General features: G+C 33.6%; 1 protein-coding gene across 1 annotated transcript in view; it reads right to left on the bottom strand.

Moving 5' to 3' along the window:
- The window catches only part of NEGR1 (neuronal growth regulator 1), an 844,861-nt gene that overhangs the window by 646,907 nt on the left and 180,071 nt on the right, over nucleotides 1–17,883 (bottom strand). The gene's annotated exons all lie outside the window — the stretch shown is intronic.

Below are 17,883 nucleotides of genomic sequence, written 5' to 3'. Positions count from 1 at the left end.
AAAGTGCACCTTTGTATTAACATGGCAAATCTCAAAAACAGCTTTTGACTAAAAAAGCAATTTGACAAAAAAATGCATATCTCATTATGCCATTTCTCTACAATTAAATATAAAACACACCCATACATATTCTATTATATATGATTCACATCAACTTCAAGATTGTCACTTCTGTACATATCTCACTCTATAAAATATAAAGCAAATAAGACAAATATTAACATTTGTTTACTCAGGAGTTATGTGTCTGCCATATTACGGCTACTCTTTTGTTTAAATGGTTTCATCATTTTAAAGGAAAGCAATCTGTATAAGAAAAATATAATAATAGTTTTAAGACTCATTCATTCATAAGTACTTAAACTGACCTAGCATAAAATAAGTCATAAATTGAAGCCCACCCCTAGTATCTAGTTGCAGTCTCCAGATTTAACTTCCTACTAAAATGATCCAGGTTTATCTGGGAAAAAATGGCTTATTCTAGCATCTGGGTCAAAAAATGGACAAGGTCAGCCTACCATAATACATTGTGTAAGAATGTAAGTTAATGGGGTGCCTGGGTTGCTGAGTTGATTAAGCATCCAACTCTTGATTTCAGCTCAGGTCATGATCTCATGGTTTGTGAGTTTGAGCACCATGTTGGAATCTACACTGACAGCTCAGAGCCTGCTTGGGATTCTCTCTCTCCCTCTCTCTCTCCGCCCCTCCTCTGCTTGCTCAAGCTCTCTATCTCAAAATAAATAAATTAATTTAAAAAAAAAGAATGCAAGGTAACTATGAAAGAGTCCTGGAGCCATGTGTTAAGGAGGCAGGACACCGCCTCTTATGATTATGGAGATAGAATATCTTAGTGGCCAACAGCTATTCATACCCATTTTTATTATGTGTATTTTGTTTATTAAAGCTTTTGAAAATGGATGATTTCATCTCTTATTCCTTTCCTCCCCATGCATACCATGGAATAATGTTCCAAGGAGGTAAGAAGTTAGCAAGCCTTTTGACCCACACTAAACTATGTCTTTCAACTTAGCCCATGTCAGTAATTTTGAATTCCATTTACCTAATTTTTTTTGCTTTCACTTTTCAGTTGCTTAAAAACATATTTCGCCCTCAATCTATCAGTATGTTTTACTTAGCCAGCATAATAAATAAAATACCATTCTCAAGAAAGGCAGCTAACTCTTCACCCATAACTTACCACATCAACAATAATGGCAAAGCAGAGGTATCTCTCATTTGGGAATGGCAGCTGGACATCATGGCCCAAATTGTTTCCAAACTACTGTAATTGCCACTATGGTAGCTTCTTTATTATACCAGAAAAATCTGAAATTTGAGGATTTTTTTTTTACATTTTAAAAGCTTTACTATGTTTGGGAATAGCAAAAAAAGAATACACAGAGAAAGCAATGTGTCACTGGATAATTTAGTTTCAAAATTAGCTCATTCAAGCATGCTTGGCCTAAACCCCCACCTGCCTTCATAGTCAGAGACCATCTTTAAGTTTTGCTGAAGGTGAAAGAATAAACTGAATGTTCAGACTCAAAAGAGTGAGTCAAAGACAGAGAAAACAGTTCCTATTCATGTTGAAGTTCTGCCTTTGAGAATAGAATTTCCTTGTCTGAGGATCAGCCTCTCACCTTTATGATAACAACAGGAAACAATCCACTCCAGTATACTCCAAAAGAACTAACTGACTGAACCAGTGGCTTCAGTAGGATAAGCTTAACTAGCCTCACCACTGTGGTATCCATTGTCCCTGTGAAGACCCATCCTACTCTGAGTAAATGTAGACATTAGAGCTACCTTTATTCCCATTTCAGTGACAATGTTGACTTTAACCCCAGCCCTGTAATCTTGGTAAACTTAGAAGTTTAAGGAAATGTCCTTAAAATTTTGTGTTTCATAAAAAGGTTTATTGCAAAGAAATATCTACCTACATGACTCAAATAAAGCAGAAGGATGCTCTCTTTATTTACCTGTGCCAAGACCCGATACAGACTCTTCAAATTCTCATCCTTTGCCTCATAAATGATTACCTGAACTACTGTGTGACACAGAATAAAATGCTTGTGAACCAAACTTCCCCACAGAGTATTGTTGGACTTAGACCTGCCCTCAACCAGAGCCAGCATAAAACTCCAAATAGGCTGACATCAGGGTAAAACATTCTCTGATTACTGTCCTATCACAGTATTCTTGCTCACTACACTTCCCCACACCCAGTTCTTTCCAGCTTTATTGACTTCACCTAAAGCAAAGCCCCTTTTCTTCCTAACTTTTGAGATGCTTGCAAATTGCATGGTTGAAACACATTTCAAAAGTCTACATCCAGCTATTGCAGAGGTCTCCTTCACCTTTCTTGCAACAATCCTTCTGAATAAAGTCTCTGCTTCCCTAAAACCCAATTTTTGTAATTTTCTTTTTAATTTTTTTTATTTGACACCAGTTGTAATACCCTGTGGAAGAAACTGTTGGTTCTCCCTATCCCCAGTATTAATTCTCCCCCTTTTTCTCTAGTAATTTTTTTTTTAATTTTTAAACTTTGAAATATAATCCAAATTTCTCAGAATCCTTCACAACTAAGTGTGGTCATTTAACAAATCTGGCCAGTTGGAGGTAAGCAGAACTGGTATTTAAGTTCCCAAAACTGTAAATAAAATTATGTGCTTTTCTCATACTCTTTTCTCATTTCTGTTAGCGGAACATGGGTGTGATGTCTGCAAATAGAGCAGCCACACTGGACTATGAGATGTTAGCCATCTGTTGAGGATGGTAGAACAAGATAGATGGAGCCACTGCTTTTTTGGGAATTTTATCACTTGCAGCCAGATCTAATGCAAATCGAACCCCTTTAATTCTCCTTTCCTCCACTAGCACTCCACTAAAAGGTTTTAAAAATGTTCAAATCTTTGTTACCTCAGGGTGAATCTCACTTAGTGAATGATCATTTTTAGATTTTTTTTTGTTTTTTGAATTTTTTTTAAGTTTATTTATTTAGTTTGAGAGAGACAAAGAGAGCGCATGAGTGGGGTGGAGGCAGAGAGAGGAGAGAGAATTCCAAGCAGGCTCCATGCTGCCAGCGCAGAGCCCGACATGGGACTTGAAGTCACAAACTGTGAGCTCATGACCTGAGCTGAAATCAAGAGTTGAATGCTTAACCGACTGAGCCACTCAGGCACTGTTGTTTGTTTGTTTGTTTGTTTGTTTGTTTGTTTGTTTGTTTTTAAAATAAAGCACAAAGAAGTGAAAGTGAAATTACTAGAAATGAATAGTGGACAGTCTCTAGAAGTTAGGATAAATCATCTATTGATTTAAGTCTTTTCCTTTATTACAGTGTAGTAAATAATTACAAATAATCAGAACACAGTGGAAATGAGAAAGAACTAATGACTACCTGCTGAAAAGATACTTATTCCCTGTTTATTCGCCTGGAACTAACAATGACTTGGTTCAAAAGAGTATAATTCTGACGTCCCTGTCCATTAGACAGCCTGTCTTTTTACCCATGATCAAATATAAGTACCAATTTATAACTCCCTAATTCAAGCCACAGTTACCCAAGTCACAGCAAAAATCATATGCAACAGAGATGTCAAATGAAGTTTATTGGCATGCAAATGTCAAAATCAGAAAGAGCAGCTGTAGCATTACAATATAGTGAGTTCGCTTTACTATAAGGCCACAAAAAATGACTGAAAGTAATCTGAACACTACTCTTATTTTTAAATCTCTCACCTTTGAGCTAAAAATCTCATTAAAATTCATGCTTGCTTCTTTGGAAATTCATTCACGCACACACACACACCCTATAACTTTTAAGACTACGTATGCTATGGATCCATTTTTGCCTCCATTGGTATTAGTAGAAGGAATATGTACTTATTGAAGTATGAAAGTTTACCAATTGTGACTATAAATTAAAATTAAAAGGATATAAATATTTCTATGTATGTATTATTTTATTGAATGCACCCCTATACTTATAGATTAATTTTAATTTTATTTTTCTTTCAGGACACAACTCTTATTTCTGCTTATATCACTAGCTTAAACTATAAATAAAGTCACAGTCATACAAAGTTAAAATAAGTTCATGATACTAATTATTAGGATCAAAATCACTGGCATATTTAATGGATATATGCCAAAAGTTATCTATTAAAGATATATATACATATATATGTACATATATATACATATATATACATATATACATATGCATATACACATATATGTATGTGTATACATATATACATATGTATATACATATATGTATATATGATAGATGTGTATATGTGTGTACATATATACATATGTACACACATATACATATATATACATATATACATATATGTTCAAATTAAATAACTGCCATAGGTAATATTCACATATCTGTGACTAAAGTGACATAAATTCAAGTTTGAATATGAAAGTAATTTCAGCATTTCTAATACTCATTGGTTTATCTAAGAATATACTTTCTAGGTGATTTTGAGTGACATATAGTTGCTTGGTAATCAGATTTTACTTTTTTTTTTTTTTTACTTTCATGACTTATTCTACAACATCACATCAATTCTAATTTACAGTAAATCTTACCTAATTAATACACTAGTGGGAAGAGAAATATGTCCAATTAAGTCATTGTCCCAGTTATTAAAAGCCCATAGGAAAATATTTTGTTAACTGGTAATCATTTTTTTCCCTAAATTTTTAAAATAAAAAGCAGTATCATATATAAGGATAAATAAGTCCTACTTAACAATCTTAGCACTACAGCAAAGAAATAATTAACTACAGAGAAATCCATATTTTTTCTTAGGAACTTGATAACTAAAGTCAGACATTAAAATAAAATATGTGCTTATATATATATTTCACATTCAGTATTCAGTCAACACAAATGTAGTTAAAATGAGCTAGGTGTATATTATTTAAAACCAATCAATTTATCTTTGAATTCAGAGCAATTAAAGAACAAAATGAAGATTTAAATACACCTCTACAGTGTTCCATCTATATCAGAGAGAATCCCAAACTCTGCTTTTGAATACTAATATATATATATATATATATATATATATATATGCACTAAAATGTGGTATTTAATAGTTTCAAAATAAAATTGTTTCATTCACTTTAATTATATCTATATATCCATATCTCAATCACTATCTACCCATTTATCTAAAACTTCTATTAAAAAATCAGAGATCACTGAACAAAAAACTTAGATTTTGAATTCCATTTCACCTCATAGTTATCTTAATAGGAATCAAGATTGTACTTGTCTATTTGAAGAACTATCTTCCAATAACTATATGATTTCTTTCATCAGACAGAGAACTGTTACCTACTTTGAGCTAATAATCCTCAAACTACTTTATTTAGCAGCCTACCATTAAGAGATAGTTTTCTCCTTTTTTTCTTTGACCATTTGTAAACTCTGTAAAATTCATATGTTATATGAATTGTTGGCCTTTGCAACTGAAATTTGATATTATAAACATAACCCTTTGAAATTCATCTAGAGCTTAACATGAAGTGTTTTTGAAATTTATATAATATTTAATATGACACATTGGAAGTAACCCTGTATCTTCTCTTTTTTAATGTTTCCAATTAAATATTTGTTAAGGTTTTTAGACAACATACAAAATTCACTAATTTATGCAGTCATAAAATATATTCTCTAGATATCTGCATTTTTGAAAGTATAAACACTAAGCAGTATGCTGAGATGATGAATTAAGTGTTATGAAAATGAAGGAGTGTATGACAGTTAACAGTTGAGATTCTAGAATTACAAACCTAGAGTTGCATTCTGTTTTGGCTATCTATCAGCAATGGGCTGCAATTCCTTCATTTGTGAAATAAGAATAGTAAGAGGGAGTATCTCACAGACTTGTTGCAAGGTTTCAATGAAAGGAAAGAAATGAAGAGTCCTTAGCACAGAGGCTCGTACATGGAAAGCATTCAATACATGATGGTTTTTATCAAATTTCTCTGTAGAAATCAAGGAAGGTTTCCTTCAAGTTTTAGTGGATGATCTGGGTTCTAATACATAACAGCACTGTGCCTGGAATGAATGAATGAATGAATGAATGAATGAATGAATGAACGAATGAATCTCTGAGACAGGTAGTATTTCAGACTAAGGGGCTAGTTAAAACAAAAAGGACAAAGACATGAAAAAGCAGGTCCAAAGAAAATTAGTAGTTTCATGAGGCTATAACATAGTATCAATGAGAGGATTCACTATGGATAGGTTCTTGCAATTCAGGTACTTCCAGTTTTACTGTTCAGAAAAACATAGGCAGGACTTGGGCTTAATTTAGAAAAGACCTGGAATTACCTCCTAGAAGTCTTAAATAAAGAGCAGTGTAATCATAAGTCTTAAGTTCAGGACATTGTGGAGAAACCAAATACAACAATAGAGTAATTGAGACAACATGCCCTCCTTAAGCCTTGCCCTACCGGAAGGCAAAAATAAGGTTGTCTTTAGAATGAAAAACAGGAGCTTAGTGAAGTCTCCCCACCTCTACCCACAATTCAAAATCTCTCCCATCTCTCTTAAAATCCCAATTTAGAAATCTACAATTATTATTCCATAAAATTTTAAATCTGGAAGATGCCTCAGAAATTACAGTCTCAAACTTCACAAAATTTCAGTTACAGTTCTCTGTAATTTTTCTTCATTGCACTTAACCAAATTTTAAAGTTCTATATCTGTATAATTGTCTGATTAATCTGTCTCTCCCTACTACAATATGAGTGTCATAGGAGTAAATAATGTGGGTTTTTTTTTGTTTGGTTTGCTTTGCTCACCATATATTCCAAAAAGCAAGCACAGTGTCAGATACATCGGAGGTGAACATTACCTATTGAATACATAAATGAATATTTTACAGCTGAGGAAACTGAGGCCAAGGAGTTTCCATGCTTTGCCCTAGCTTACATCTTTAGAGAGATTCGGACCTGGAACCAGCTTTATGGATTATATTCTATGTCGTCTCCTAATCGTAGCACATGACCATGTGTTAATCATAAGCTCTCCCAGACACCTTTTTTAGTAATGATAAGCACTTCTTACATGTTATAAGCACATCTTATTACATGTCTCTAAAACCTTAGTATGAACGAATGTAACAACCTGTTTTATCTATTCTACAAGAGACTCAGAGAAGTTTAGAATTTGGAGATTTTAGCAAGAGGTATAAGCAGTGTAAATGATAAAAAACATGATTAAACACCAGCTTGGTCCACTTCACAATTTTGCCTAAAGCTATATCCAGGTTCTTTATCCTGTGATCATGCAAATAAAATATGTGAGCCCATTTTCCACTAAAAGTTAAATAATGAGACTCCACAAGCCTTCTAGACCCTAACAAAACAAGAATTCTTTAACCAGCAAGGACTAGGATAGGAATGGAGACAGGGGACTCAGGAAAGAGCAACAGAAAGATCTCCTTAATAGTCTTCCTCTTGGAAACTGACAGCTATTTTATCATGCATATTGTTCAGTAACTATTTGATGTTTCTTAAGAAAATGACAATAAAGAATGACATTAAAATGAAAAGGGATAATAATGTTATTGTAATTCAAATGTCATTTTCATGAATATATTAACTTATGTAAAAGAAGTTACTTATTATTCCTTGTGTCCATATAAGAATCCACATTCCATCTAAAGAAATTTGTTATTCTCTTCAACCATAATTCCATCTTGGAGATAGAAAACATTGCATTATCTAAGGACACACAAAAGAAAAAAAAACTGTCAAAAGTGATGCTGGTGTTATGCTAGTGTTTCTACCACAGCACAGAGTTTTCTCAGGATTACTTCAACCTGGGTTATTCACTGAAAAGAATAAACATTGATACCATACAAATTTTTATGCTTATAAAACAACAACAACAACAACAACAACAACAACAACAACAACAAAATGAATGGATCCTACCAAGGACGACCGTAACCTTACGCAGTGTCTCCTATATAAAATATTACCTAATTAAACATTTTGTTAACTAATTTTTGCACCCATTTCAAGCTTAATTTCATTCACTCAAAGTCAACAGCACCAACATCTAAAATCAAGCTACAATATAAAGACTTAAATATATACTTCAATACTGGAATATGGAATTATGGACTATATGACTTGTCTTAGATCAGTATAAGTGGTCACTGCTTCATTGTAACAATTTATTCAAAACACAAAGTAGCTCTAAATTTCTTATGAACAAGTGAATTAAAATCAATTAAAATATCAATAGCTCATGATTTTTAATTTTTGAATCAATATTTCTATATTAGAGAAACAAATTAACCATGCTAATTCTTCCAGTGATATTTATTTACATTTAAAACAGTATGTGTTTATAATCAAGGAAGAACACTTTAGAGAGTGAGATGGTCTATGTTTGTCTTTTAAAAATAAGTTTAAAATTAGATATACAAAAGGTACTAAGAGAATCAGATTGGATAAAAAATTTTCTGACTTTTTTAGTAACAGTGGTCATATGTTAATTGTCAGCAAATGTCTCTGCCTTTCTCATTAGCATTATTTTTGGGGAGGAGGGATTCTTTCTATGATCTGCTTTTTTTAACAAATAGCCTTTACTTTTCAGAGCAATTTTAGGTTCAAAGCAAAATTGAATGGACAGTACAAAGTTCCCACATACCCTCTGTCCCCACAAATACATAGCCTCCCTCATTCAACAATGTACCCCACCAGAGTGGTACATTTGTTACAACTGATGAACCTATGTTGACACATCATTATCTACCAACATCCATAGTTTACATTGGGGTTCACTCTTGGTGTTGTGCCTTATATGGGTCTTGATAAATATATAATAATACATATCTATCATTTCAGTATCATATAGAATAGTTTTACTGTCCTAAAAATCCTCTGCATTCTATATATTATCCTCTCTCCTTCCCCCTAATCCCTGGCAAACACTGAACTTTCTACTATCTCTATAGTTTTCCTTTTTTCAGAATGTAATATAATTGGAATCATACAGTATCTAGACATTTCAACATTATTTTTACTTTCCTTTGAGAAATTCACCCATTCATTTTTGGCCTTGGAAAGGATAGCTCCTGGTTTGTTAAGCCAATGAGCCCATCACATGTCTTAGACTTCACAAGCTATTCACACTTCTCCTACATACCAACATGGCTCTCTCCTCAGGGCTTTACTTCATTTTTATTTTATTGTTGAGGCTTTCTCTGGAAATTCCATCCAAAAATTCTAAACTGTTTTTCATAACCCTTATTGCTCTTTCCTGCATCACTTTTATTTATTTACTTACTTTTTATATAACTTGTCAAATTGACTAACATATATAGTGTTAGAACTATAGAACATGTATACTGTGTTCTTAGTTTTGGGGGTAGATTCCTGTGGCTCATCACTTACATACAACACCCAGTGCTCATCCCAACAAGTGCCCTCCTCAATGCCCATCACCTATTTTCCCCTCTCTCCCACCCACCCCCAATCTCATCCCTCACTTTGTTCTCTATATTCAAGAGTCTCATGGTTTGCCTCCTTCCCTCTCTGTTTGTAACTATTTTTACCCCTTCCCTTCCCCCATGGTCTTGTTAAGTTTCTCAAGATCCACATATGAGTGAAAACGTATGATATCTGTCTTTTTCTGATTTACTTATTTTGCCCAGCATAATACTTTCCAGTTCCATCCACTTTGCTGAAAATGGTATGATTTCATTTTCTCATTCCTGCATCATCATTATCATTAGCCAAAATATGTCATTGCTTAGAAATTTTTCAATTTCATTATCATTAGCCAAAATATTATGATTTAATTATATTTATTTTTTTCTGTCTGGATACTTACATTAGAAAGCACATTCTATGAGGGCTGGGATTTGGGTCTACTTTATTCATAACTATATCCCAGAGCCTATATTACTGCCTGGGACATATTTGCTTAATAATAATGTGCTAATTAAAGGAACAAGATATTTACAAAAAAATGTTTAATCTGGAGTTAATAATACTTTTGAAGAAATAGTAGGTTTTAACACTTTCTAAACAAATGACCAATTAATATTGCATATCTTGAAAAAATACTCAGATTATTTGAACAGAAAAAGAAAAAAAACCTGATCATGGTTAAGCTGCAATATGTTAGTTTACATATCACTAAGATCTTCAGTGAAAATACAGCCACATTTGGAATGAAGGGGGACAACTATAAAAGTGGGCATTAAATTTAGTGAAAGCAAAACAAATACTTCAGGTAGGTCACCTTTTACGGAATGGTCAGATTCACAGACAAAATGGAACACTGAGACACTTGTGAGCTGAACAGATTCTCAGGTTTTCATACATAAAGTTGGTTTTAGGCAGTTTTCAGATTGCCCCAAGGGATAAAAAGAACAAAAGATTATATTAAATTATTTTGTATTAACAGCATTGCTTTAATAAAGATGAGGCATTTCATTAAATGAAAGAAATGCAATGCACAATTATCAGTATATGCACATATACATATACATAGGTTTACACATATATAGATAAGCATTTGTTATAACAGTGACAGAGAAGGTTTGGTTTTGCAGAAAAAGTCTGCATTATTTGCACTTTCAGCCTTGAAAATCTTTAAAACAATTTGCTATGTATTAATTTTGGTCTAGGTAGGTGCTAGAAATATTTATCATAACCAATTATTAAAAACTGCTTATTTTGTAGTTTCAGTTGAAAATTTCTAAACAATTTTCTTTTATTATCCTGAGTTGCTGTTGTCAGACCAGGTATACACTGCACATTTCTTTGTTCTCTTAACCAATTACTCCCCTAAGCTATTCCACTTTTGGCTTTCTTTCCACATTCCTTATCATGTAATGTTATTAAACAATGTATACATAATCCAATCATAAACTAAAAGACATTATCAATACTAATATTTATCCTTCAAATTTTACATTTGCCAACAAATTATATTCTTACAAATAAGAATTCAGATCAAAGGCATTTATCTCCAACACTGAACACTTAGAAGAGTAACAGCAATCCTTTCTCAGAAGTAACCTACAGGGGTGTCTGGGTAGCTCAGTTGGTTAAGCGACCGACTTCGGCTCAGGTCATGATCTCACAGTTTGTGAGTTTGAGCCCCGCGTCAGGCTCTGTGCTGACAGCTCAGAGCCTGGAGCCTGTTTCAGATCCTGTGTCTCCCTCTCTCTCTGCCCCTCCCCCACTCATTCATTCTTTCTCTCTCTCTCAAAAATAAACAAACATTTCAGGTGCCTGGGTGGCTCAGGAGAGATCAGGTCATGATCTCTCGGTCCGTAAGTTCGAGCCCCGCGTCGGGCTCTGTGTTGACAGCTCAGAGCCTGGAGCCTACTTCAGATTCTGTGTCTCCCCCTCTCTCTACCCCTCCCCAGCTCACTCTCTCTGTCTGTTAATGATAAATAAATGTTAAAAAATGTTTTTAATTAAAAAAAGAGGTTACCTACAAAAACAGTGTACAATTCTCATCCATATGACATTTACAGTCATTTTGATATTGAAATAAAAATATTTGAATGACCAGTTACAAGTTTATAACTGAATCATGAGTAATTATTGCCAACACTATCAACTAATGTGCTTTCTCCGGAGGCTCATGAAATGATCTCTTCAAATGAACACAAGACAGACTGTACTACACTAACCTTTTCCAGATTCATAAGGACATAAAAGGCATGGAGTTTGATTATTTGCAATATTTATTGTTTTGCCATCTTTTTGTTTTCCAGAGATTTCAGTTAGGAATCCTTAAGGAACTTTACAAAATTAAAAATGAGAGAAAAAGAAAATCCTCATTCTTTCCTAGATAACCCTTTTGTCTAAAATACTGGGTGCATGACATTATTCATAACATGAAAACAAATATTGTGTTTACCACATGAACTCAGGTAACCTGTCAGACTTATCACTATCACTACTTGTGCTGCATTTTTTTTCAACTGAGTAGGTAGTACTGTAACATCAGACTTTTGGTTTTCTTTATAATTAGGACAGGTCAGGTCAATTTGATAATTTCTTAAATCTTTAATTTGTTGACAGGCCTACTTAAAATTATGGGAGCCATTTTTGGTGGAATATGATTTTATATTTACTATAAACATATTTTTATTTATTATATTTTCATTTTTACTAATCTTCATCATTCAATCTATAACATTGTAACTTTTATTTCTATGTACATTTAATAATTTTCAAACTAAAGATAGTTAAAAACTGTTTTATGGTAATACAAATTGTTATTCAGTACAGTAATTACAGTATGATTAAAAACACATAATTAGGGTTTAAAAAATTTGGATTCCAATTATTTCATTATATTTTAGTGCTATGATGAGCTGTGTGGTTGTTGGTAACACTCCCTAGATCTTATTCATTTTTAAAATGAATGGTCAGAATGAATTCGAAGGGTTTCAAAATTCTATGACTCTGAAAATACCTAAAATATTTCATCTTAACCTCAGCATAACAAAAGTCATATGCACAATGCAGGAGTTATATTCAAAACATTTAATAATAGAATGGCATTTACCCATCAGAGCCATATTTGCAGAAACAAGTACAATCCTATATGAACATTTTTGCTTAATATGGAAGAGATGCCCTTTACGGCAGAATAAACAAGATGACTGACTGAAGAGTAACAGTAAATATCTATGTCCAAAATAGATTTTTTCAAGTTTCTAAGAAGTTTTCACCAGGTGGGTTATGAGTCTTCTCAGTCTGGAAAAATCATTTCACTGACTAGTTTCTAGACCCAGGGCTGTTCTGTATAAAATGAGATTAGTATAGCCTAGAGCCTTCCTTAATAGCTAATTAAATTAATTTGGGAAATACTGTTGGTAATCAATGCAGATGAAATCAGAGAGCAGGAAAGTGACTTGCTAGTGTGGTCCTTATACCAGTACTAAGAGCATCACCTGTGAATGTGTTACAAATGCAAATTCTCAGGTCTCATCCCAGACTTACTAAAACCAGAAACTTTGGGGGACTAAAGCAACAGTGTGTGTTGGGGGTGGGGGGGAGTGGTAAACACGATCTCCAAGGGATTCTAATGAATACTAAATTTACAGGACTACTGGCTTAGATTATCATAGTGGGCTGGCATTTTGAATGATGAAGGCAGGTGCTTAGATACTGTATTTCAGACATATTTGGCCTGATTCACCTCAAATGTTAAAGATTAGAAAATAAACCTTAGGGAATTTGTGGTCAACTAGCAAGCAAGAAGTCAATCAGGTGAATCCAGTTCTCCCTTAAACAGTTCAAATATGTAGCCATTATTCTTCCCATTAAAAAGCATATTAAATATTAAATAGAAAAATAATAATACTTGGTTTAACGTCTGAAGTCTTGGCTTTGAATTTACATACTGTTTTAAAGATGCTGACCCCAACAAGTTTTCAAATTCCTTTAGAAAACAGAAACATATAATTACCAGTTAAGAATATAAAATAATATATAGCATAGTTCTAAAAGAAGTGTTTTACTAACAGGCAGTATTTACATAATAAATCATCCAGGATATCTTTTAAAATACAGATATTGAATCATTAGGCCTAGAGTGAAGTCTAAAATCTACATTTATAACAAGCTCCTAAAACATGCCCCTGCTTTTGTTCCATGGACCTTACTATGTGCAGTAAGGGCATGGAGTTGAAGAGGACCGACTCTGGAGTCAGACTGGAACCACCAGCTACCACTTATAATCATTTGAATTTGAGAAATTTAGTAAATCTTTCTGGGCCCAAATGTAAACTGGGGATAGGAACATGTCTATCTTTTAATGGTTGGCAGGTTAAATGAGTTAATAGATACAAAATGCTTAAAATAGTGTCTTATCCATAATAAGCACGTAATTTTTAGCTTTTATTTTTTAAATCTTTTTTAATGTTTATTATTTATTTTTGAGAGAGAGAGACAGAGCATGAGCAGGGGAGGGGCAGAGCGAGGGAGACACATAATCTGAAGCAGGCTCCCGCCTCCGAGCTGTCAGCACAGAGCCCGACGAAGGGCCTGAACTCATGAACCGTGAGATCATGACCTGAGCTAAAGTCAGATGCTCAACCAACTGAGCCACCCAGGCACCCCTAAGTTTTAGCTTTTAATATTAGACCAAAAATTTACTTATCATTACAAAATTAATTAGTAATTTTTAAGCATGATTTCAAAGGATAACTCATATAAAGTAACATATAATATATGCTATATTTGAAGCCACAAATTCTACAGGAAAATAAAGTGAATAATTTTTAAATTAGTAGAATAAAAAAGTTTTCTTCTTTATGAAATGCTATTTGCCTCCTAGCTCAAATGACATATTCTTAGTGCTTACATCTCTCCTCATCAGTTATAATATCAATAACTTCTAGCTAAGTCTTTTTTTTTCCCTTTATTCCCATTTCATTACTTATAGCCAATGTCCACTTGGGGCACTTTAAATAGTTTCCTGTCCTGAAGACAGAAAATTAAATATAGACTATTAAATAAATATATGTAACTAATTAGTCTAATGACTAATTTCATATTTGGTTGAGATAGAAATTCTGAATTATACCTAACTTCGGGGATTTGTGGTTGGACATTCTCCTAATTTCTTAAATAGAAAAATGATTACTATTATATTTTATGAACCTTTTAATCATGTAAGTGGTCAAATTGGAAATTAATGCCAGAAGTTAGGGATTCGCCAGATGACCAACAGCTTACCATTAGATTTTAACCTCTATTAAAAAGTTGGATGAAAATGTAAAATCACTCCTGATGCTCCAAATAACTAACTAGAATTTTCATATGAAGAGGATAGTTGTATATTTCTTTCTTTAAATATATGTAGGAGCAGGAGGAGTCCCTAAAGAATTAATCACTTCCCCCAAGATGTTGATGGTGTCACTTGGAGTCCTTTAGGTGTATAATCATTATATTAATGGAATAACTTAAGGCAAAAAGTTCATCAAAGAGTAATTATATATTTGGTGTCGGGAGCCAGAGAAGATAAAAAAAAAAAAAGAGGTCTAAAATATTCTAACTTCAGTTCATAGAAGAATTCTCTCTCTCTCTCTCTCTCTCTCTCTCTCTCTTTTATCCTAAAAAATAAGAGCTCCTGCAATGGAAATAAAGGATAATGTAGTGAGGGTTTATTTTGTAATTAATATGCATGGGAATTTACACAGTTAATTTACATTCACATTTACAGGAATTACCTCTCACCTACATATTGACAGAAGAGGCTCTTTAATTTTATGAGTCCAAGGAATCTATCTAAGTGCCTAATTTTTTTCTCCATTGCCTTTAATTAAAATAACTCCAGGATCATCTACCTGATAATTTGGATAATTTTTTTAACAGGAAGCAAGTTTGCTCACTGAACACATTTGCTAAGCTTGCCTAACGACAACTTTAGATTCATGAAAATTAAAACGAGCACATTCTCAGCGGGCATTAGGCCCAGTCACAGGGAGTCAGAACAGCTGCCTGTTTGGCTTGTCCTTGGGTAAACCAGAGAGCTGTGGCACTTTGGGTAAGTCATCTAACCCCACAGCCCTAGTTTTCACATCTGTAAAATAAGGGACTCAGCTAATCTCCAAGATGCTATCAAGTTGCTATTCCATGAAGTGACACAGAACCCTTGAACAATTTTAGGGATTCTCCTAGAGATAATCAATAGCTTCAGCGTCATAAAGATATAATTTTCAACTATGGAGTTTTTTCGAAAAAACGTGCCATTACCTACCTCTGATACACCAGAATATTTAAAATTTATTGAATATTTAAAATGTGTTAGAATCATTTAAAATTTGTTTTATTAAACAAATAAATGTGTTTATTTTAAAAGATAGTTTCAATCAGTAATTTCCATCCTTCTAAAAATCTAGAGAAGTTTCACTAGGAATAAGCACAAAGCTACAACCTGCCCCAGTAAAAGATTGTCAGACTTACACGTTTAAATTGTATTTTCTCATATATATTAAGATATCCATTGTCATAGTTATTATATGTATAATATTTAATGATATTCTATGTTTCCTGTTTAGCAGATTCTGCCTTCCTGTTTTCTTCCTCTATCTGTCCTTTCCTCCCTCTCTCTCTTTTCTCTCCTTTTTTTTCCTCCTTCCTTTCTTCGTTTCATCCTACATTAGGGCAAGACTCTGAGCTTGATATTTCCAAGAACAGAACAACCCCACTGGAAAGACAGGAATTAATAAACAAATGTAGTGATAGACACTGAATTTTCATATTACAATTGCATCTAAGACTCAATGAGAGTACAAAGCAGAGAAGAACCGATTTTGCTTGGGGGTAAGGTAGGGAGGACTCCAGAATCTTTACAAAAGTTTATGTTAGTTCTACAGAATAACCAGACTGATTATATTAGTCAGCTGGGGCTGCCATAAAAAAAAAAAAATACCCTAGACTGGGTGATCAAGAGAACAGTGATTTATTTTCTCACAGTTTCAGAGCCTGGGAAATCCAAGATCATGGTACTAGCTGGGAAGGTTTCATTCTAAGGTCTCTTCTCTTGACATGTAGGTGGCTGTCATGTTGCTTTGTGCTCTGTCTCTTTTTATAAGAAAAATAATCCCATCCAATCAGAACCCCACCCTTTATAACCTCATTTAACCATAATTACCTCCTTATAGGCGCCATATGCAAATACAATCCCACTGGGAATTAGGGTTTCAACAAACGAATTTGGGAGGACACAAACATTCAGTCCATAACACCAACGAAAAAAAAAGTGAATTTTGTATCAGTTTAAGTAAGTGACAGAGGGGTGAGGGCTCTGTGTTCTGGGTAATGCAAACAGTTCAGTACAATTAGGGTATTGGAAGCATGTCTGGAAGTGTCAGGAAAAAGGGAAAGGGAAGACTAGTTTGAAATGTCCTCCTCAGTGGACGGGCATCCAGCAACACAGTGAGGCATGAGACTGACTATGTTATGATCCTTGGCAAAGGATCAGTCTGGTCCATATCCGATCTCTACCAAGCAGTGAAAAGGCTTTCTGACTCGATGTATACTTCTGCTTGTTAAAAACACACTATGGGGTAAACTTGTGGCTAAACCAAAAATTTATCTACTTACTATATATCGAGGTGTTTTATTCTTCTGAAAGAAACATGCTTTAAAAACCATGTTGCCATACATTTTAATTTATCTAGTAAAGTTTTATGGAATACAGAGGGCATAATCGACAAGTGAATTGCAATTACGCTTTTTCTCATCTCCAATCCATAGTGAACACATTAGAGATGAACTCTTCTTTGTTATAGTACAGTGTACAATTTCCTCAAATTCTTATCATGACTGGTGAGTCTTTAATTTTACTTTGGATATTTTGAAAGCCTTGTACATACTACAAAAGTTTCTTAAAATGAGAGACTCAAATGTTAAAGCAAAAAGTTTTAGGGATATGAGTGTACCAATTTCACATTATGTATCTCCTCAGTGAACTCTGTCTTTGGCTTCCGGCTCTGTAAATTTGGGGAAGAAGATATTTGCAAGTCATATTAACACTCATAGGTTGTCTACAAATGTGTAAAAGGAAGATTATTCTGTAACCATTATGTATTTGTGATGTCAAGGATTTATTATTCCAAATGCAAACTATATTTACATATCAAAACCTCATGAGATATGAGAATATTCTAACACTGCATTATGTTGGCAACATACTTTTCTACCTAGAAAAATGTTTGTAAAATAGCAAGGCTCATTTAGGCCATTACTTCTAAATCAGTATTTTACTAAACCACAGCTTGGTTAGATCAAGTTTATCAATCGTGTCACTAAATATCCTCAACATAATGTTCTGATTTCTTAATGATCTCCTTGCAA

Source organism: Lynx rufus, unplaced genomic scaffold (genome assembly GCF_022079265.1).
Source record: "Lynx rufus isolate CCGP_SWC_20201006 ecotype Redwood Valley unplaced genomic scaffold, mLynRuf1.p SCAF_2, whole genome shotgun sequence".
NCBI classification, from domain to species: Eukaryota; Metazoa; Chordata; class Mammalia; order Carnivora; family Felidae; genus Lynx; species Lynx rufus.
The sequence above is the reverse complement of the archived record's forward strand: the minus strand, read 5'-3'. Positions and strand labels throughout refer to the sequence as shown.